Raw genomic sequence first — 19,527 nt, forward strand, 5'->3', positions numbered from 1 at the left:
GGGCCTGTGTGTCATACTTGGAGTCTGAGGAAGAAATTTTCAGCTGCATCGGTGCAGATTCTTTCTGTGAGTTAGTTTGGGAATTAGGAGTATGAGCTCTAGATCTAGAAGTTGCTATAAAGCACAGACCTGCTCACAACATATGAGCATGTGGCTTGACCTCTGTTCTTGCTGACCTACGCCCAACATCTCCTGGCTGTTCAGCCTGCAGCTAAGACAAAGTATCGCCATCACAGGATGCTGTGCTGCAGGGTGAATGGAGCTGACTCAGGGCCGCCGAGGCCACTCAGGCACACCGTGGCATCCGCTGTTGGGCCCGCCAGCTTATTTACTAGTTTCTTTGGTGTCGTCGTCTTGACAAGCAACTCTGGGAATTCAGTGCATTTTTCCCCTTCAGCTAGACACCTCCAGAATATTTGACTCTCTGGATGTGTCAGGCAGGCTCTGTAATTAAATGGCTCAGCATTTCTGTTTGTCAGGGTGATATAAAATAAGGGGAAAAAATGTTTGCTTTGTGAAGCCCTGCCATAAAGCCTTCAGGAGGGATTATACATCATCAGGCCTTTGGCTCCCAACAGAAAATGCTCTGAAAGACAAAACATCTTTAGTGTCAATTTTCAACCAGAACAAAATTGAATGAAATGAAGTTTGACATACGGAATGGTTTTCATAAGTTGTTTAAAATGTGAGTCACAAGAAATGTCACTTTGACGACATGGCAGATCAGCTGAGATACTTCTAATAATTTGAATAGAGCTCAGAGCTGACTTACCTTTGTGTGCTCTCGGGCCATGCCATGGCCCACATTCAGTTAAGGAAGAACTGGGCCCGTTCGTTATTTGTCATGGCAGAGTTTGCATTTTTTGGTTCTTCAGAAAGAGAGGCTGAAACCAGCTTGAAAAATGCTTTGGAAGACTGTACCTTCATCTACATAAACCCATTGCTTGAAAATCATTCTTTTATCAAAGATTTCCATCTGTGCATACACTTTTGAACATTTTTTATACCAGCAAAGTTCACATGTACTGATAATAACATAATGAAATATGACCACCACAGTTGCATCTTGAAGTCACATTAGAAATTCAGTCCCTAAAATTAACTCTGATATGCTGTGACGAGACATAGTTACTGCACAACACAAAAGACTGTAAGAAGAGTATATTTCTCAGAAACGATGGTCACGTATACATTTTTGGGTGTTAATATGATTCAGTTATAATCCCATAAAGTATCCATAGTTGGCTAGTCTCAGTTCTAGATTCAGTATACAAGCTAGAAGAGTTATTTCAGGTTTATTTTTTTAAAGGAATAAGGATTTTCAAAAAAAATAAATAAATAAATAAAGGAATAAGGATTTTCCAAGCCTTGTACCATACATTTCTTTGTGTAGTTGTGGGTTAAACTAGTACATCCTCTTCCTCCTTGCCTCTTTCCCCATTCTTAGTCCCCAGTCTCTCCAGACACACAATAATAGGTGAATTTGTTTCTGTTGTCCTATAGTTCATGGAAAGTTAAATGAAAAAAAAAAAAAAAAAAGATGACAAAACCAACCAACACAGCAGCTCTCAATCCTGACTCACAACCTCAGCAAAAGCAAGAATGAGTGAATTAACTAACCTTCTCTTGGAGGGATTTGGCTAGAAGCTGGGAAGAATTGGGACACCCCAATGTTTCTTCCAATAAATGGGACATATTAAAATAAAAGTATTTCATTTTATATTTATGAACATATGTCGCTGTGCCCTCCCTTAGTGTCTGAGCCATTATAATATTTTCAGTAATGGATTGTCCTTCCTTTCTAGGTTGCTAGCAGGTGAGTTTAAGATTCATAGGGAATAACTGGTCCTTCAGGTGAGAGCAGCCCATCATCACAAGGAGCAGCAAGAAACATGCAAGGGTACAGGATGGCTTGGCTTCCTGAGTTCCCTGCATCCCATTTCCTAGGGCTTTTTCTGTAGTAACTAGGGCAATTCTGTGTGAGAGCTTCTACGGTTGTGTTTCAGCCTCCCACACAGTCCCAATGCTAATCCTTCGTGGATTTAAAGCACCAGGCCCTTTAGTATTCGTCATGCTGATCAATTTTAATTGAAAAAGGGAAAGCACACATTTTGCACAGTGTGGCACAAGGTACGTCCTCTAATGGAGTTGCTAGGAGGGAGGCCAGAGCATTTCCTACATGCTCCTCTCCTAAGAAGCCTGTCCCCTTTGGATGGAGTCTGTATTCTGGGAGGAATCCATGGGGAGTACAAAGAAGGAAAGGGCTCACTGGCTTTCTAGCCAGAGCATTCAGGTCATCCCTGGTTGTCTACATGAAGAAGAATGTCACAGCCATATCTTACTGCCTGTTGTATCCCTTAAGAGCAATCAAGTTCATGGACAGTGGCTTTATTGTGCCCTGTTAATAATGAGTATAATTTGCTATACATGGAGGCTGAGCATATAGAATCTCATTTGTTCCTTGCATTGATTCTTGGCCCTGGACTTACCCAGCCTGTGCCTACCTTCAGCATTAATCCCGATGACTTCCCCACACAATGTACTCTGGCCAGATTGATCTTTCTTTAATATGCTTCTTTCACTCTTTTTCCATGATTTTCCCTCTTTTCTCTCATAGTCCTGGTATTTAAAAATCCTCTTAAAATTCTCTGGACATTTTTGCCTAGCTGGCTCCTTACTTTTCTGTTCTTTTCTCAAATAACATCTTTTCAGAGAAACCCTTCTGGACCACCTGATCTAAAGTCATCCCTCTCCTCATCATCACTCATGACTATGTATCCTTTTACTTTGCCTAAGGTTACTTTTCTCAGAGTAAAATTGCCCTGTTTCTTTACTTTTTTGGTCCATGTTCTTCCCCAGAATGTAAGCTCTACAGGGAGAGAGCATTTATCTGTATTCTGAATCACTATGGCCACAGACATGGCTGCACCGAGCATCTCTTCATCCAACATTCATGGCAAGAGAAGTTGACACGTCCAGATAATTATCACCACTGAATAAGTAAATGAGATTTTAGAGAAGCCAACTAATTTTTCTATAACCACTAAAAGGTAGCAATAGGATTTGAACCCAGGTTTGCTTGAATGAGTCCTAGCTGTACAAGTTGACTGCAGAGCTATGAACATCTTTTCCCTCAGAATTACTTTGCATTTTCTCCAGAAATTTAATTCATTCTTAGTTTCTTTGCCCAAAAGTGGGATCAAAAGCCAATCACTTGTCTAGATAATCCCATTCTGAATCCTTAAAGCTTCATCTAAGCATTATTTTTCCCTCTTGTGACTACTTGACGCTTTCATCTATACCCATGATCAGTCTCTTGGCATTTGCCTTCCCCCAACCCCAGTCCCGGGCGACCACTAATCTAATTTCTAACTCAATCCTGGATATTTACTAAATGGAATCACATAACATGGGCCTTTTGTGTCTGGCTTCTCTCATGTTCTATACACTCAAGGTTCATCCAAGTTGTAACATGCATCTATTGATACATTCAGGCTTTTCATGTGACCAGGTAATATTCCCCGTACTACATTTTGTTTATGCACTTATCAGTTGGATAACTGTATATAATGGTACTCTGAAAATTCGTGTACAGGTTTCTGTGTGGACATGTATTTATAATTTTCTTAGGTGTATACCTAGAAATGGAATTGTTGAGTCATACGGTAAGTCTGTGTTTTTCTTTTCTTTTTTTTCTAATTTATTTGATAGACAGAGATCACAAGTAGGCAGAGAGGCAGGCAGAGAGGGAAGAGGAAGCAGGCTCCCCGCTGAGCCGGGAGCCTGATGTGGGGCTCAATCCCAAGACCCTAGACTATGACCTAAGCTGAAGGCAGAGGCTTTAACCCACTGAACCACCCAGGTGCCCCTTTTTCTTTTTAAGAAAATGCTTAACTTTTTTTTTTTTTTTTTTAATTAACCTACAATGTATTACTTGTTTCAGGGGTACCAGTCTGTGGATCATCAGTCTTACACAATTCACAGCACTCCCCATAGCACATATCCTCCCCAATGTCCATCACCCAGACACCCTATCCCTCCTAACCCCCTCCCCTCCAGCAAACCTGTTTGTTTCCTGAGATTAAGGGTCTTTTATAGTTTGTCTCCCTCTCTCGTTTCATTTTGTTTCATTTTTCCCTCCCTTCCCCTATGATCCTCTGTCTTGTTTCTGCCAAACTGTTTTCTAAAGTGACTGCACCATTTTATATTTCCACCAACAACGTGTGAGGGTTTCAATTTCTCCACATCTTCATCAATACATTTCATGTTTGTCTTCTGGATACTAGCCATCCTAGTGGGTATGAAAGTTCTCATGGTTTTGATTTGTATTTCCCTAATGACTAATGATTTTGAGCATCTTTTTTCATGTACTTATTGGCCATTTGTTTATCTTTGGATAATATCTATTAAGTCTTTTGCTCATTTTTAAATTGGATTACTTGTCTTTTTATATTTGAGTTGTTAAGAATTATTTTAAACTCCAAGTAAAAATTCCTTATTAGGTATATGATTTGGATATATTTTCTCCCATTCTATGGGCTGTCTTTTCATTCTTTTGATGATGTCCTTGGAAGCACGAAGTTTAAGTTTTGATGATGTCCATTTTATTTTTCATTTTTCTGTCTGTGACTTTGGTGTCATATCTGAGAAACCATTGCTTAGTCCAGATCACAAAGCTTTAAACTTATGTTTTCTTTTAAAAGTTTTGTAGTTTTAACTCTTCCATTTTGAATTGATTTTTGTATATGGGGTAAAGTAGGAGTGCAACTTTCTTTTTTTTTTTCTTTTTACATATGTCTCTCTAGTTGACTTAGCATGAGTTTTTGCAAAGACTATTCTTTCACCATTGAATTGTCTTGATACCCTCATCAAAAATCATTTGACCATTTAAGCAAGGGCTCATTCATTGTGAACTCTTTTTTTCTTTTATTATCTTTATGATGTTCAGTTAGCCAACATATAGCACATCATTAGTTTTTGATGCAGTGTTCAACGATTCATTAATTCCATGTAACACTCAGTGCTCATCACAACACACGCCCTCCCCAATACCCATCATCTGGTTACCCCTCACTCCACTCACCTCCCCTCTGCAATCCTAAATCTGTTTCCTGGAGGTTCTCTTTCTCAGGGGGTACTTAAAACTCAGGCCCCACCTAAACAGGTCCAGCTTTTACCCCTTGCACCAGTTCCAGAGATAGTTAGAAGGAACACAAAGCAAGAGAAAAATATCAAGATATACTTGTAGCAAGATATCGTTCTGAGCTAATGTGCTGGAGGAAATAAAACTTAATTCAAAGTAATGCAGCAGGAGGGTGAGACAATTTTTATATGTGAAATCAGTGTTTTAGTTAGGAGTGTTTGGTTGCAAGTGACAAAAACTAAATTTACTTAAACAAAAGAGAACTGTACTGGATCATATAATCAAACTATAGAAACAGAAGGCAGCAGCTGGCCTTTGGGACTTCTGGAACTAGGTCCTCAGACACCATTGTGATTCTGTCCCTGTACTGCAGCTTTTAAAAATCTGCAGCCCTTTAAGCAGAAGAAACATGGCTTTCTACTACTCTTGGCTCTCTCCCTTTTAGCTACCCAATTAGAGAGAAATGGACACTTCTCTGGCAGCTACAATTTAAAACATTCCCCAGTTTGGCTTACTTTAACATATCCTGGTGCTAGCCATTCTGTCCAGAAAGATGTTGCTCTAACTTGGTTCACAGTCGCACCCCTGTGGCTGGAGGGTAGGGCCTGTTACCAGAAAAAGAGCCATCAAATGGGGCAGTTGAAGCAAAGAACCATTGATCTCTAAGGCAGGGGTTAGAAATCAAGAGCCACACAAAAACAAATAAAAACGTCTTCCTGTCATCTGAGTCCTTTGTGCACATCCAATATCCCAGGAACCTCACCTCACCCTGGGATACCATTTCAAGGCCTTATAGAGAAATACTTAACTTCTTGCAATTCCTTTCTCCCCATGGACATAGCCTATGATGTCACACTGAGGTTACATCATGTTTGTTGGTATGATTTTCTTGTTGGTATGATTGCAAGGGGGTAATGAAAAATCTGAACCAATCTCCTCAATTTTTCTCCTTTTTTAATTGCTCAGATATTAGTTCATTAGAAAAGAAGTTGCAAATTTCAGTGCTGCCAGTTACCAAGAAGCATTCAGCTCTGTTAGAAATAAGTGACTAAAATATCAAATAACCAGTCTTGAAGCAAACATTAGAATACAATTTTTTAAATGCTTGGAAAACAGCAGTTGTTACTTCATTACTTCCAAATAATTATCACCATTCATATCCTTTTGGAATCCTCCAGACGGCAACAAGATCCACCACCCTCTTTGGGGAAGGGAGAGCTTGGGCTCTCTGCTTATGAAGGAGCAATCTATTTAAGTAGGAAAAAATAAGAACACTGAAACTACTTTTACTAGTGATGTGACAAACATCGCCTGTAGTTGCATGCTAATTCAGGCTATCACCTTTAATTAGGACTTGGGGAGGCTGAGTTATGCTGTCTCCAGTCTTTGGAAATAAGCACTCATGATCAAAGAGCTACCTTCTTTAAATAATTTAAATAGATATCCATTTTAATTAAAGTAGATATTGAATATTGGATATGAAAATGACTGCCTTTTTTTTTTTTTTTTTAACCTTTAGATTTGGCGGCGGCTGCTTAAATGAGTAGGTCCCTGTACAGAAGGAAACAGCATCTGGTGCAGTCCCTCTTCAGGGCTGAAGATCAAGCACACACTCCACTGGAGACCCTCTGTGATCCCAGTACCTCCCTGGGTTGGAGCACGTGGGAGGAAGCCCCTTCCACAGTCACCTGGCGGGTCCCTGTATAGGTCTCAACGGCTGCCAGAGGACTAAACAGTCTGGTTCTGCTCTTCTGAAAAGGGGCTATTTCTCTCCCTGACCTAAAACAAAAGTGGTTTGGAATGCAGTAAAGCATTTGATGAATCATGGGACATGGCCTCAAAATTTCTTGAAAAGGTCTCTGCTGGAAAGATGAAGCATTCAGCCTGTAGAGACCTGAATCTATCTCATGTACACTCATCATGAGCCTGTTTGTGCTGCCTTTTTTTTTAAATTTTTTATTTTTTTATAAACATATATTTTTATCCCCAGGGGTACAGGTCTGTGAATCACCAGGTTTACACACTTCACAGCACTCACCAAAGCACATACCCTCCCCAATGTCCATAATCCAACCCCCTTTTCCCAAACCCCCTCCCCCCAGCAACCCTCAGTTTGTTTTGTGAGATTAAGAGTCACTTATGGTTTATCTCCCTCCCAATTCCATCTTGTTTCATTGATTCTTCTTCTACCCACTTAAGCCCCCATGTTGCATCACCACTTCCTCATATCAGGGAGATCATATGATAGTTGTCTTTCTCTGCTTGACTTATTTCGCTAAGCATGATACGCTCTAGTTCCATCCATGTTGTCGCAAATGGCAAGATTTCATTTCTTTTGATGGCTGCTTAGTATTCCATTGTGTATATATACCACATCTTCTTGATCCATTCATCTGTTGATGGACATCTAGGTTCTTTCCATAGTTTGGCTATTGTGGACATTGCTGCTATAAACATTCGGGTGCACGTGCCCCTTTGGATCACTACGTTTGTATCTTTAGGGTAAATACCCAGTAGTGCAATTGCTGGGTCATAGGGCAGTTCTATTTTCAACATTTTGAGGAACCTCCATGCTGTTTTCCAGAGTGGCTGCACCAGCTTGCATTCCCACCAACAGTGTAGGAGGGTTCCCCTTTCTCCGCATCCTCGCCAGCATCTGTCATTTCCTGACTTGTTGATTTTAGCCATTCTGACTGGTGTGAGGTGATATCTCACTGCTATTCAACATAGTACTAGAGGTCCTAGCCTCAGCAATCAGACAACAAAAGGAAATTCAAGGCATCCAAATCGGCAAAGAAGAAGTCAAATTATCACTCTTTGCAGATGATGTGCTGCCTTTTAAGGAAGAGTAAAGATACCCCAAAGAAGAGTCTGACAAAGCAGTATTAGATGGCACAATTTCACCTGTCCACCAATACTTCTTACTTCCCGCTTCATTTTATCATTTTCTCTCTCCCCCAGTTATCTGATGCTTTCCTCTTTTCTCCCAGATTCCTGGGCTAGTAGAGCATAGACACGGTCATCAGGACATCAATTCATAGTCACATTGAAAAGAAAATTAAGGAGGGATGCCTGTGTGACTCAGTTGGTTAAGTGTCTGACTCTCGGTTTCAGCTCAGGTCATGATGGTGGAGTCATGAGATTGAGCCCCGCATTGGGCTCTGCACTCAGTGTGGAGTCTGCTTCAGATTCTTTCTCCTCACCCTCTGCCCTTCTCCACTCATTCTCTCTCTCTCTCTCTCTCTCTCTCTCTGTCTCTCAAATAAATAAATAAAACCTAAAAAAAAAAAATTAAAGAGAGAAAGCAAAAAAGGACACAAAGAAAAGAACTGTGAAAGAGGGACTTGATAACAAAGGGCAAATTTCATTTACTTATGTTTCTGATTTCAGTATGCTTACAGGCTTCCTTTTTAGCTACTGGTGGGGGGGTGAAACGTGGGGGTGGGGAAAAACCACAGTTGTTTTGTTGTTTTTTTTTCCTTCCTCCTCCTCCCTCTTTTTTAAATGTGTTTGGATACTGATTACAGATCCAAGGTGACGTCATTCATCTAACATTCCACTGAAGTGAGATGGACAGATTAAATTTTACTGCCACTCATTTTCCAGGTAGATTCTATTAATCAACGAAAATCCGTAAAAATCATTACAGGATAATACTCTTCTATATGTTTACAAAAACCCAACAGCTCCTCTGATGAGATTCCCTGGGCTCCCATTCACCGGATCAGATTTGTATCTTGTCTCTTTCACGCTGACTGTTCAACGTCTGCTTGTCCCTGCAGGTCACACTCCCTTGGTCTGATTAACTTTTGGCGATCCATCACCAACTGGACTGGAACTTTCTCTGAGGTAGGCTTGAACAATTGTTTTCTGGCTTAATGCGCTGCACGGATGGACAAGAGTTACTGTGTGTTTCAGTCAAGGGTTCCAAATGCAAGCAACCTTCTTTATTTCCCTACTTGGCCCTTACCCCAAAGAAAGGAAGACCTTGTACAAAGGGATTGGAGACCATGCAAATAACAGTTTTCTTAAAGGAAAATAAAAATTAAACAGAAGCTAAAACTTCCAAGTCATGGTAGTTGAGGCAGTGCATGCGGAATGTGGGTGTACAGGCGGAGGCAAAGGAGGGATGATACGGTGAGAGTGAGTAAGGTGTTTTAAGGATGGCAGTGAGTTAGGGTGATTAATATCACACTGAATGAGTCAGGTGGTCATGGGAACTTAATCACGATGGGAGCGAAAAGGGTAAAGGAGAGGTCGAAAGAAGTCTCAAAACAGGAGAGAGTGTTCATTGTCCGAAACATCAAAAAGAGAATTTCCAGACAGCTACAAATTTGTGATACAATTAGATTGGGCTTCTGTTTTTCGTAACATTGGCAAAGACTGAAATGGTATGTATCTGAGTAAGAACTCATATATCCACGGCCATGGGATGATGAGCTTGAAAACATTTTCTTTTGGGGAAAAAAAAAACAAAAAACAAACCTCAGACGCTTGATAACTCTGGGAGCAAAGTTTGTGCTGAAATAAAAGTAAAGTTTGTTTTAACAAATGCATTGAATTCTGAAATGAAGCTCAGCTAGTATAAAAATTCAACATCAATTGCACACAAACATTTTGCATGACCTTGCATTAGAATAAGCCTTTCAAAGGACTAGATGTAGTATAAATTGAGCAAGAATCCAGCTCTTTTCTAAATGCCAGTATCAGACAAGTTTCAAGATTGCCATGTTCCCACTGGAACTCAGACAAACACTGACACTAGAAATAAATGGGCCATTGGCTATATCTGCTCAGGAGCTCAGGTTCATCCTTTCTGTTGTCACAGTGAAATTCATAATAAAATGCCAGCAAAAGTAAAGAGCAAGTCAGACCTGTCTCCATCAGCTACAGAATAAGCATCTGCTATGATAATCATACCCCCCTACCCCAAACACTAGCAATCCTGTTAGGTATGTTTATCTGCCAGAAAAGAAGTCATCCTATGAGGGAGAAGGACTGACTTCCGAGACTTATTTCCTGTCTTTGGAGAACTTTAAGAAATAAAAGATGACTGTGCCTCCCCTGACCATTCCTATAGCCAAGTGAGGTTTTTGGTTTGTTTTGTTTTGTTTTTTTTAATATGTCTAAACCACTTCTCTTCCTTTCTTTTCTTGCTGTTTTCCTCTCCTACATTCCATGACGGTTATATCTTTGTTATGACGGTTATATCTCTGTTAAACAAACATGAGAAGCAAAGAATAAAAATTGTAGGATTTAAACATCATCTTGCTGCAAGAGAGTCCTACCTCACGGAAGACAATGAACAGATATTTGGCCAAAAGGATTTCCTTTATTCCCCGCAATGAAGACAGTTTGGAGCACAAGTCCTAGTCTGCCATCTTGCACACTTTGCGAGTGACCCTTTATTACTGCTCTCTGGGGATGGATCAATCTTGGCTCAGTGTTGCAGTCCAGCCCCAAATTAGATCTCTTGCATGGGGAACTCTGAAATGAATCCAACATATCATATGCTATTAATCCTTCTTGCACTCTGTTTTCATCCCAACATGGTTTTTGTTTTTGTTTTGTTTTTGTTTTGTTTTTTTGCCATTAAGGAAAATATTTTTTTAAAGATTTTATTTATTTATTTGACAGAGAGAGAGATCACAAGTAGGCAGAGAGGCAGGCAGAGAGAGAGGAGGGGAAGCAGGCCCCCTGCTGAGCAGACACCCCGATGCGGGTGTCATGACCTGAGCCGAAGGCAGAGGCTTACCCCACTGAGCCACCCAGGTGCCCCAACCATTAAGGAAAATTTTGAAGTGACCGGGACCCCATGGTTAATCATGAGGAGTGGTCAAGGCAGCACTGGAATGGTCCCTGTGAGTGCTTTACCCCTGAGACAGGAAACCAAAGTAAAGACCCGTGGTGGCTATCAGAACCCAGTTATGTGGAACACAAACACACTTCCATCTATCCTGTTGGCCTCAGGACTCTAATTCATCTTAAAATACACTGTTTTATTCACGTGGTATTTTAGTAGTAATGTTCTTTGGTGAGAATTACATGCTAACACAAAGGCCAAACCACCTTTGTGCAGGCAAAGGTGCTTGGTGCTTGTGCTCTCTGCTTTGTGCAAAGCAGAGAATTTGCATGCTGGCAATGGTCACCTTCGGAAAGATTCATCTGCCATTCGCCTGTCGACAGTTTCAAAGAACTGGACACAATTTCTTCTCCGCTCCATTCCAGCACACATACACACACCACAGGCGTTCATTGCCTCTGACAGGAGTTAGAGCCACCGGAGTTTCTGTGAGACACCGCTGTCACAGTGATGCCACAGTGGTTTAGACCTTTTGTTTGTTAGTTTGTGTATGTATAGCACTACATGCTTGCTTTATTTTATTCCGTGTTTTGCAATAAACTATCATGGCAGGGATGGCCTTTTTTGCTGCATTGCTTGTAAGTATGCCCCGAGGCTAACAAGCATGGCCATATCTGATGAAAATGAGGAGATAACTGTGTCAAACGCTGCTAGAAAAAGGCTGGTACGTGTCTATTAGCAAGTTCTGAGGCTCCCATGCGTGTGTGTGTCAGGGGTAGGTAGAAAAACATATCTCTGTAGCTCATACCTGGCATTTATTCATTCATTCATGGAACAAATATTTACTGGGCCAAAGTGCTAGGTGCTACACAAAAGCAGCGACTCCCCATGCCCTAATAGAGCATATCATCTAATAAGAAAGAAAGATATTACTCAGATAAGAAAGAAGTGATACACATGTTTTGTTTTGTTTTAAAGATTTTATTTATTTACCTGACAGAGACCACAAGTAGGCAGAGACACAGGCAGAGAGAGACAGAGAGGAAGCAGGCTCCCCACTGAGCAGAGAGCCCGATGCGGGGTTCGATCCGAGGACTCTGAGATCATGGCCTGATCCAAAGGTACAGGCTTTAACCCAATGAGCCACCCAGGTGCCCTGTGATACACATTTCTATTGGAAAAGAAATAGTGTGCTGAGGAACGCTCAGACCTTAGGTTAAATAATAATGATGAAATGAATTTGGTAAGAAGTTTTGGAAGAGAGATTATAATTCTGTGCTCAAGCATATTAAAGGATATTGCAAATGTTATATTTTCTTAATAAAATAGAGTCCATTGATTCAGTAGAATTAGATGAAATTGTCAGAAGAACAGGTGTTGATCTTCAAGGTGTTAATTTAGAGATTATGTAGGTATTTATTGTTACATTATTATACTATTTATTGAGAGATTACATCAGATAAAAGTGTGACCAATGGCACTGCACTTACAATCCTGGAAGGATAAGAATTACTGAGGTGGAGTTTGCAGGGGTTTGGGCAGGGATAGAGTGATAAATGAAGTGGAAAAGGGATTGTGATGGATTGAAGAAACATGCAGAGGTTGCATGCTTAAGGATATACTGATCTTGCTGCATGTCCTTGCGTCTCTTGCATACGGTTCCTGTAGCATGTGCATTGTTAGCCCAATTGGAGCATTGCTAAAGAGCTCACATTGCCATGTCTGCTCTTCTAGTTAGCCTTTTGGACTCTTGCTTCATATATTTTGTAGCTTTGTTATCAGGTACATAAATATCCAATTCTTGAAGAATGAATTCTTTATCACCATGTATTTATTGATGTAATATATTTGTTGATTCTGGGTAATACTTCTTTCTGCTAATATTAATATAGCTACTTTAGCTTTCTTTTGATTAGTATTTACATATCTTTTTTTCCTCTTAGCCTATCTGTGTTTTTGTAACTAAGAATGATTTACCACAGATAGCATATAATTAGAACTTGTTTTTTGGGGGACACTTGGGTGGTTCAGATGCCTAAGTGTCTGCTTTTGGCTCGGGTCATGATCCCAGGGTCCTGGGATCAAGCCCCATGTTGGGCTCCCTGCTCAGTGGGGAACCTGCTTCTTCCTTTCCTTCTGTCTGCCGCTCCCCCTGCTTGTGTGCTCTCTCTCTTTCTCTCTGTCAAATAAATATAATATTTTTTTTAAAAAAACAACTTGCTTTTTTAATCCAATGAAACACTATTTTTTTGGTCTTTTAGTTCATGTTTTTAGACAGTTTACCCTTAATGTCTTATTGATACATGTGGATTAAAAACTATCATCTGTCTAGCTATTTTCTATTTGTTCTGTCTGTTCTTTGTTCCTTTTCCCTCTTTTCTTGCTTTTTTTACCATTTTATTTTATTTCTTTCAGTGTTCCAGCATTCATTGTTTATGCACCACACCCAGTGCTCCATGCAATACATGCCCTCCATAATATCCACCACCAGGCTCACCCAAACTCCCACCCCCCTCCCCTCCAAAACCCTCAGTTTGTTTCTCAGAGTCCACAGTCTCTCATGGTTTGTCTCCCCCTCTGATTTCCCCCAACTCACCTTTCCGCTCCATCTTTTCCTGCCTTTTAAAAAAGTTTTGTTATCCCATTTTATCACCACTGTCCATTTATTGTTTATACCCCTTTTTAATAATTTATCAGTTGCCTTATAATTCATAATATACATCACATAATTTATTACCACTGCACAATAGTGAGAAGTCCTTACAATATATTCCCAATTCTTTCCTTTCATTTTCTGTGCTATTTTTAATTTAATTTAATTTTTTTATTTTACCTTTATATATGCTATAAATATGCAATACGTTGTTATTATGTTTGCCTTAGACAGTTTTTTCTCTTTTATGACCAATTAAAAAATAAGACAAAATGATCTTTATCTACATCTAATATATTTCTAGTCCATTTCTTTGCTTTGTACAGACCTCTGTTCTATTGAGTAGCCTATTCCTTCTACCTCAAGACTTTCTTTGAACATTTCCTCCATGGATCCTCATGCCATTCATTTGCTCCTTTTTTGCTTCAGGAGCCTTTATTTCTTTTTTGCTTTTGAAAAATATGTTTTAACTAAACATTGAATTCAGAGTTGACAAGATCTTTTTTTTACTTTCATCACATAAAAAAATGGAACTCCTTTTCCTTCCAGTCTGAATAGTTTCTCATGAGAAGCCTATAGTTCTTCTATGTATTTTCCCCTCTGTATGAAATATATTCTTTATTTCTTGTTACCTTCAAGATTTTCTCTTTGTCTTTGGTTTTCAGCAGTTGGAATATAATATCCCAGGTGTCTTGGTTTGTTTGCCTGCTTGTTTATTTGTTTGTTTGTTTGTTTTGTATTTATCCTGCTTGATGTTCTCTCACCTGAACTACTTTGGATCTGTCATTTTGTGTATGCCATTAGTTTTGGAAAATTTTCAAAAACTATTTGTTCAAATATTAGCTATGCTCTCTGTTCATTTCTCCTCTCTCTCTCTCTCTCGTGTTTTAGATTAAGTCATTTATACTGACTCATCTTCAACTTCACTGTTTCTTCTACTCAGCTATATCAAATCTCTGATAAGCCCATCGAATGCATTCTTTGTTACTGTGCTTTTCATATCCAGAATTTATATTCATTTCTTTCATTTACTCTCTCTGCTGAATTACTTATTTAATCCATCATCTTGTTCACCTTTTCCTCTAGAGCTTTTACTGTATTGGTATTTATTTTCTCAAATAGAGATTTCTTTTATTAAAAGAGATTTTATTTATTTATTTGGCAAAGAGGGAGAGAGCACAAGTAGGCAGAGCAGTAGGCAGAAAAAGAGGGAGAAGCAGGCTCCTCACTAAGCAGAGAAACCATTCTGGATCCCAGGACCCTGAGATTGTGACCTGAGTCAAAGGCAGTTGCTTAACCAACAGAGCCACCTAGATGCCCTTCAAATAGATATTTCTAACATTAGTATCATATCTGAGTCAGATTCTATTGATTGCTTTGTCTCTCGACAGAAGGTTGCTTTCCTTTGCTTTATATATCTTACAGTTTTTTTGTTAAAAGATGAACCTGGCCATCTTGTACAGGACAAAAGAGTCTGGGGAAAAAAATTTTGAGACCTGGAAATGGATATATCTGTCCTTTTTCTAGGCTGCCTTTTTTTTTTTTTTTTTTTTTGTCTGTGTCTATGTCTTTGTATGTGTGGTGGGAGTAGTTGGGTTATTATTGTTATGAGTTTAGCTGGATTTTGGAGTTGTCACTAGAATTACTCTCAGTATAACACGGACTTCAGATCATTCAGGACTACTGTTTAACATGTGGCCTGGTTTGCCAGATGGTTTTTGTGATCTCTTCCATCCTCAGTTTCAGGTCTTCCCTTGTATTATGCCTCAAAAAGTTCTCTCTGCTTGCTCTTGCCCCTCTTCAATCTGTAGACTACTGTTGTTTTGTTTAAGTATCAGTCCTAAGAAGATACTGTGTTTCTGAGTCTTGAGGATAGGTCTTTCTCCATTATCTTATCCACTCTCAGCTGTAGGTCTGGTCCCAGCAGGCATTTTAATCCCTCTTTCAAGTGTATAAGGTTTTGTTTTATTCCCTTCCCCAGCATCATGGGTTTTCACCAATGCCTTAGGGCATCAGGTTTTTTTCTCTCCCTCTAAAAGTTTAAACCCTTTATTTCATAGAATTACAGGGGAGAATGACTGTGCTTTTGCCCCAGTGCCCTTATTTCTCAAGACCTGCATGATAAGGGACATACTTTTAGTCTTGTTGTATGAATATACCAGGTCTTTTGCAGAAAAGAATCCTATGATGAATGCAAGTTCTCTTTGTGCTTGTATGGTCGAGGGGTTTTCAATACCTTTGCCAGACTACAATAGGTCTTTAGCAATTCATTAAAGGATTAATTGGGCGCCTGGGTGGCTCAGTGGGTTATGCCGCTGCCTTCGGCTCAGGTCATGATCTCAGAGTCCTGGGATCGAGTCCCGCATCGGGCTCTCTGCTCAGCAGGGATCCTGCTTCCCTCTCTCTCTCTCTGGCTGCCTCTCCATCTACTTGTGATTTCTCTGTCAAATTAATAAATAAAATCTTTAAAAAAAAAAAAAAGGATTAATTGAGTTCTTACTTGTGACATATAACATCTATCCCACGTAAGCAAATCCTCATATCCTAACTCTTGTTGGATGTGTTTTCCTTAGATTTCAGATTAGTTGGTAGTCATAACTTCTCTGCTGGATTCAAGGAAAGTTATGAATTTTCAAATTGTTGGTGTTTTTCTTGCTCCTGCTGTTGTTATTGTTTTAAGTGCAAAAACAATGATCTTTGCAGCATTCTACATCCTGAGCAGAAACTGAAAGTCTTAGAACACACAGTATTTAGCTGAGCATGTGAGCAGTTGGAATGTTTCCTGGCCTCTCTTATGCCTAGAACTGGCCAATTACATGTACATGGAAGTTGTGCAACTTCCAGTAAATAAAAGGAAGGGGGCATGCCCTTCTTTCTTTTCCTTGTTCTGCTGACTCAGATGCAAACATGAGATCTGAAACTGATGTGACCATCTTGCACCATAAAGTAAATTTAGGAAAAAAGGCCATACCAGGTAGTATAATGAAATAAAAGGAACCTCATATAGCACTTTATCTATGCAGATATTCACCTATGTGAGAGAAAAATATAAATATAGCATCTATCCTCTTTAGTTTGTGGGGTATTCTCTTTTATTGCTGAACCTAATTCTAACTTATTTTCATGTCAGTGATTAACAGTTGGCATCAAGAAGAGACAAGTGTTTTAGTACCAGTTTTCTGGTTAGTTTCTGGTGCAATAGACTTACTCTTTCTCTATCTCCCACCCCTAACCTTTTGCACCCAGCACCCAGTTGAGGGGCTAGCACATCACTGGAGCTCAATAAATATTCATTAATGAAAAATGCAGGCATACCATCTGACTGTGATTTCTCCAGATGACAAATTTGCACTGGTATTTTTGTTATTTTATGTAATCATGAATTATAAGCACCTTCCCACCTGCAACATTTAACTCTACCCTCAATCTTTCATTAGAGATACATAATTAACAGAATGAGTTCTTTTTTTTTTTTTTTTTTTTTTTTACTTTTGGTCCCCCTCCCCCACCTTAAGGATGTAAGAAGAGCTAAAGGGCAACAACAGTCTTATAGAGGAGAGGAAGATGAGAAGCAGGGAACTGAACAAAAACATAACAAAAATGGCCCCTGATAACTAAGAGATAGCTCCAGGTCATCTACTGGGATAACTCTTTAACTCTTTAATTCTGGTTGAGTATTAAGCCATGAAAGTGTTCTTGGAAGAACTACTTTCTTTCCTTTCCCAGAAAGCTACTATCTTCAAGTTATTTATATCCCATGTTGAAGAGGAAAACAGTAAGACAGTTCTACAATCTGTCACTGGACCATAGAGCAAATGCTTGAAGCCCCTACCAAGTAGCCAAATGTGGCCTGAGAACACCTGTGCCATCTTAGGCAAACTCTGAGTTCCTGAAGACCAGAATTTATGCCATCTGTTTAAATTTCAAATGTCATACCATAAAGAACATAATATGGAAGATATTTCTTATACCTACAGCTGCTGTTACTGCAAAAATACCAGAAGCTAACAACTTGAAGGATTTAATTGGAGATGAAGGAAAACTGTATTGAGAGATAACACCTCTCCATGTAAGAAGCAAAGAAAAGGCATGTTTCTCTTTTCTGTGTATTATTAGAACTTGTCTGCCCTCCTCAGCGCATCAGCACTAATGATGCTGAAGTCCATGAAAGATAATTGCCTTGAGTCATTCTCTAGCCACAGAGAAGGTAAGATTAATAAAGAACATTTGTTATAATTTTGCAACCAATTTATATAATGGAACTCATAATAAATAACCACATTTAACACAAGCATTCATCAAAGCCAATTTACACATCAATTTGTTCACTATGTGTTAAACCAACCATTTGTAAGAATAAGTTGGTTTCTTCCTGTGTCCCCTTTTCTCTTTATTAAAGTAGAAATTATTGTTAGATATGGTAATTTGGGGGGCTTTTATAGAGGCGGCATTGATAATGATATATGTTGACTTCTCAGCTGTTGCTACATGATGTATAATTTTGCACAGCATGTTGCTTCTGTCTGGACTAAGAGGAAATTATTGTTTTAAAAATATAAAACTATTATTGATAGTATTTTCTTCTCTCAGTAACTTATCACTTCAGGTGAACACAGTTCACCATAAAAGAGGCTGTGTATTTCTATGGACTGTCACCTCTTAATAATTCACAGAAAAAGGGACAGGTGCAGTCTAGTAAATGAAATCCACAAATTATCTCCAAGCATTTTATTAATTAAACACCATTTAATTAATACACCATTTTCAAGTTACCCTATTCCCAAGCTTTAGCTAACATCGTCACCTCTCCCATTTTTATTTTCCCACTGCTGCAAGGAGATGATGGCTCTCATCTGTTTCTATCCTAGAAAATGCTGCCCTTCCACAGTTACTTACAAATCTGTGTAAAAGGAAAAAAACGGATCCACAATCTTACACTCACAAAGAAAAATTCAAGTCAAAATTATTGCTAGTGTATATAACAAAGTTCAGTAAGAGAAAGACCAAGGTCATAAATGGTTAGTGGTGCCTAGTATGGTAGGTTGAATAATGGCCCCCTTAAAATATCCATATTTAATCCCAAGAGCCCATGAATATTTTACCTTCCATGGCAAAAGGAAATTGGCAAATGTAATTAAACTAAGGCTCTTGAGGTGGAGAGACTATCCTGGGTTATCACTGGAATCCCGAAGATTCTTATGAGAAGAAAGCAGAAGGTCAGTATTAGAAAAAACGGAGATCGGGTAACAGAAGGAGAGATGGGAGGGATACAAGGTCGTGAGTCAAGGAATGAGAGCAACCTCTGGAAAGTATAAAAGCAACTATTCCTACTGAATTCCTCTTTTATATCTTTGAATCAAGGCCATAGATCTTTGTTCAGAGGTGTAAAATAACCCCATGATGTCACTCTATCAGGTGAAGACTTAAGAAAGAGTAAAAGAGATACTTGGGATCAAAGTCCTTGCTTGAAGAGGTTTCTAGAAATTGATACTGTCATTATAAAGATGGCAGTCATATTGAGAGTGATAGGTGATTGAATTCTTTTCCCTTCTACCTCTTGTTTTTCAACCTTAGAAAGTTATTTTACCATGAAGGCAATGCCTAAATATTCAGTAAGTTATCTCTGAATGACTGCTTTGGGAAGAGCATGAAGTTCAGGTCTTTCAGACACTGATCACAATAAATTGTGATCTAATGTGCGACTTGAATGTGTCCTATAGTGTCAAGTTTTGCCTGTCGCTTATCACTCTGGCTCTCAAGTATGAACTACAATTTATTTCTTGCCTTTTCTTTTGCTAGTGGTTTCGTGTATGTTAATCTTCTTTCCCTCCAAAAGTAAAGTATCTTAAAGATATAGACCAAGTGCTCTGAGCCCTCAAGAAGCCCTCTATAAATTTATGATTGGTTAAAAATAGACTACCTAATTTT

At 39.2% G+C, this 19,527-nt stretch overlaps 1 long non-coding RNA gene across 3 annotated transcripts in view; it reads left to right on the plus strand.

The window, feature by feature from the left end:
• Positions 1-17,794, plus strand: part of LOC132028014 (uncharacterized) — a 186,518-nt gene extending 168,724 nt beyond the window's left edge. For all 3 annotated transcript variants that reach the window (XR_009407314.1, XR_009407316.1, XR_009407315.1), the window contains exons 5-6: positions 8,926-8,992; positions 17,577-17,794. This is a non-coding gene — a long non-coding RNA (uncharacterized LOC132028014). The remainder of the gene's footprint in view (positions 1-8,925; positions 8,993-17,576) is intronic.
• Positions 17,795-19,527: the final 1,733 nt, after the last annotated feature.

The sequence above is a fragment of the Mustela nigripes genome, chromosome 12 (assembly GCF_022355385.1).
Source record: "Mustela nigripes isolate SB6536 chromosome 12, MUSNIG.SB6536, whole genome shotgun sequence".
In the NCBI taxonomy this organism is placed as follows: domain Eukaryota; kingdom Metazoa; phylum Chordata; class Mammalia; order Carnivora; family Mustelidae; genus Mustela; species Mustela nigripes.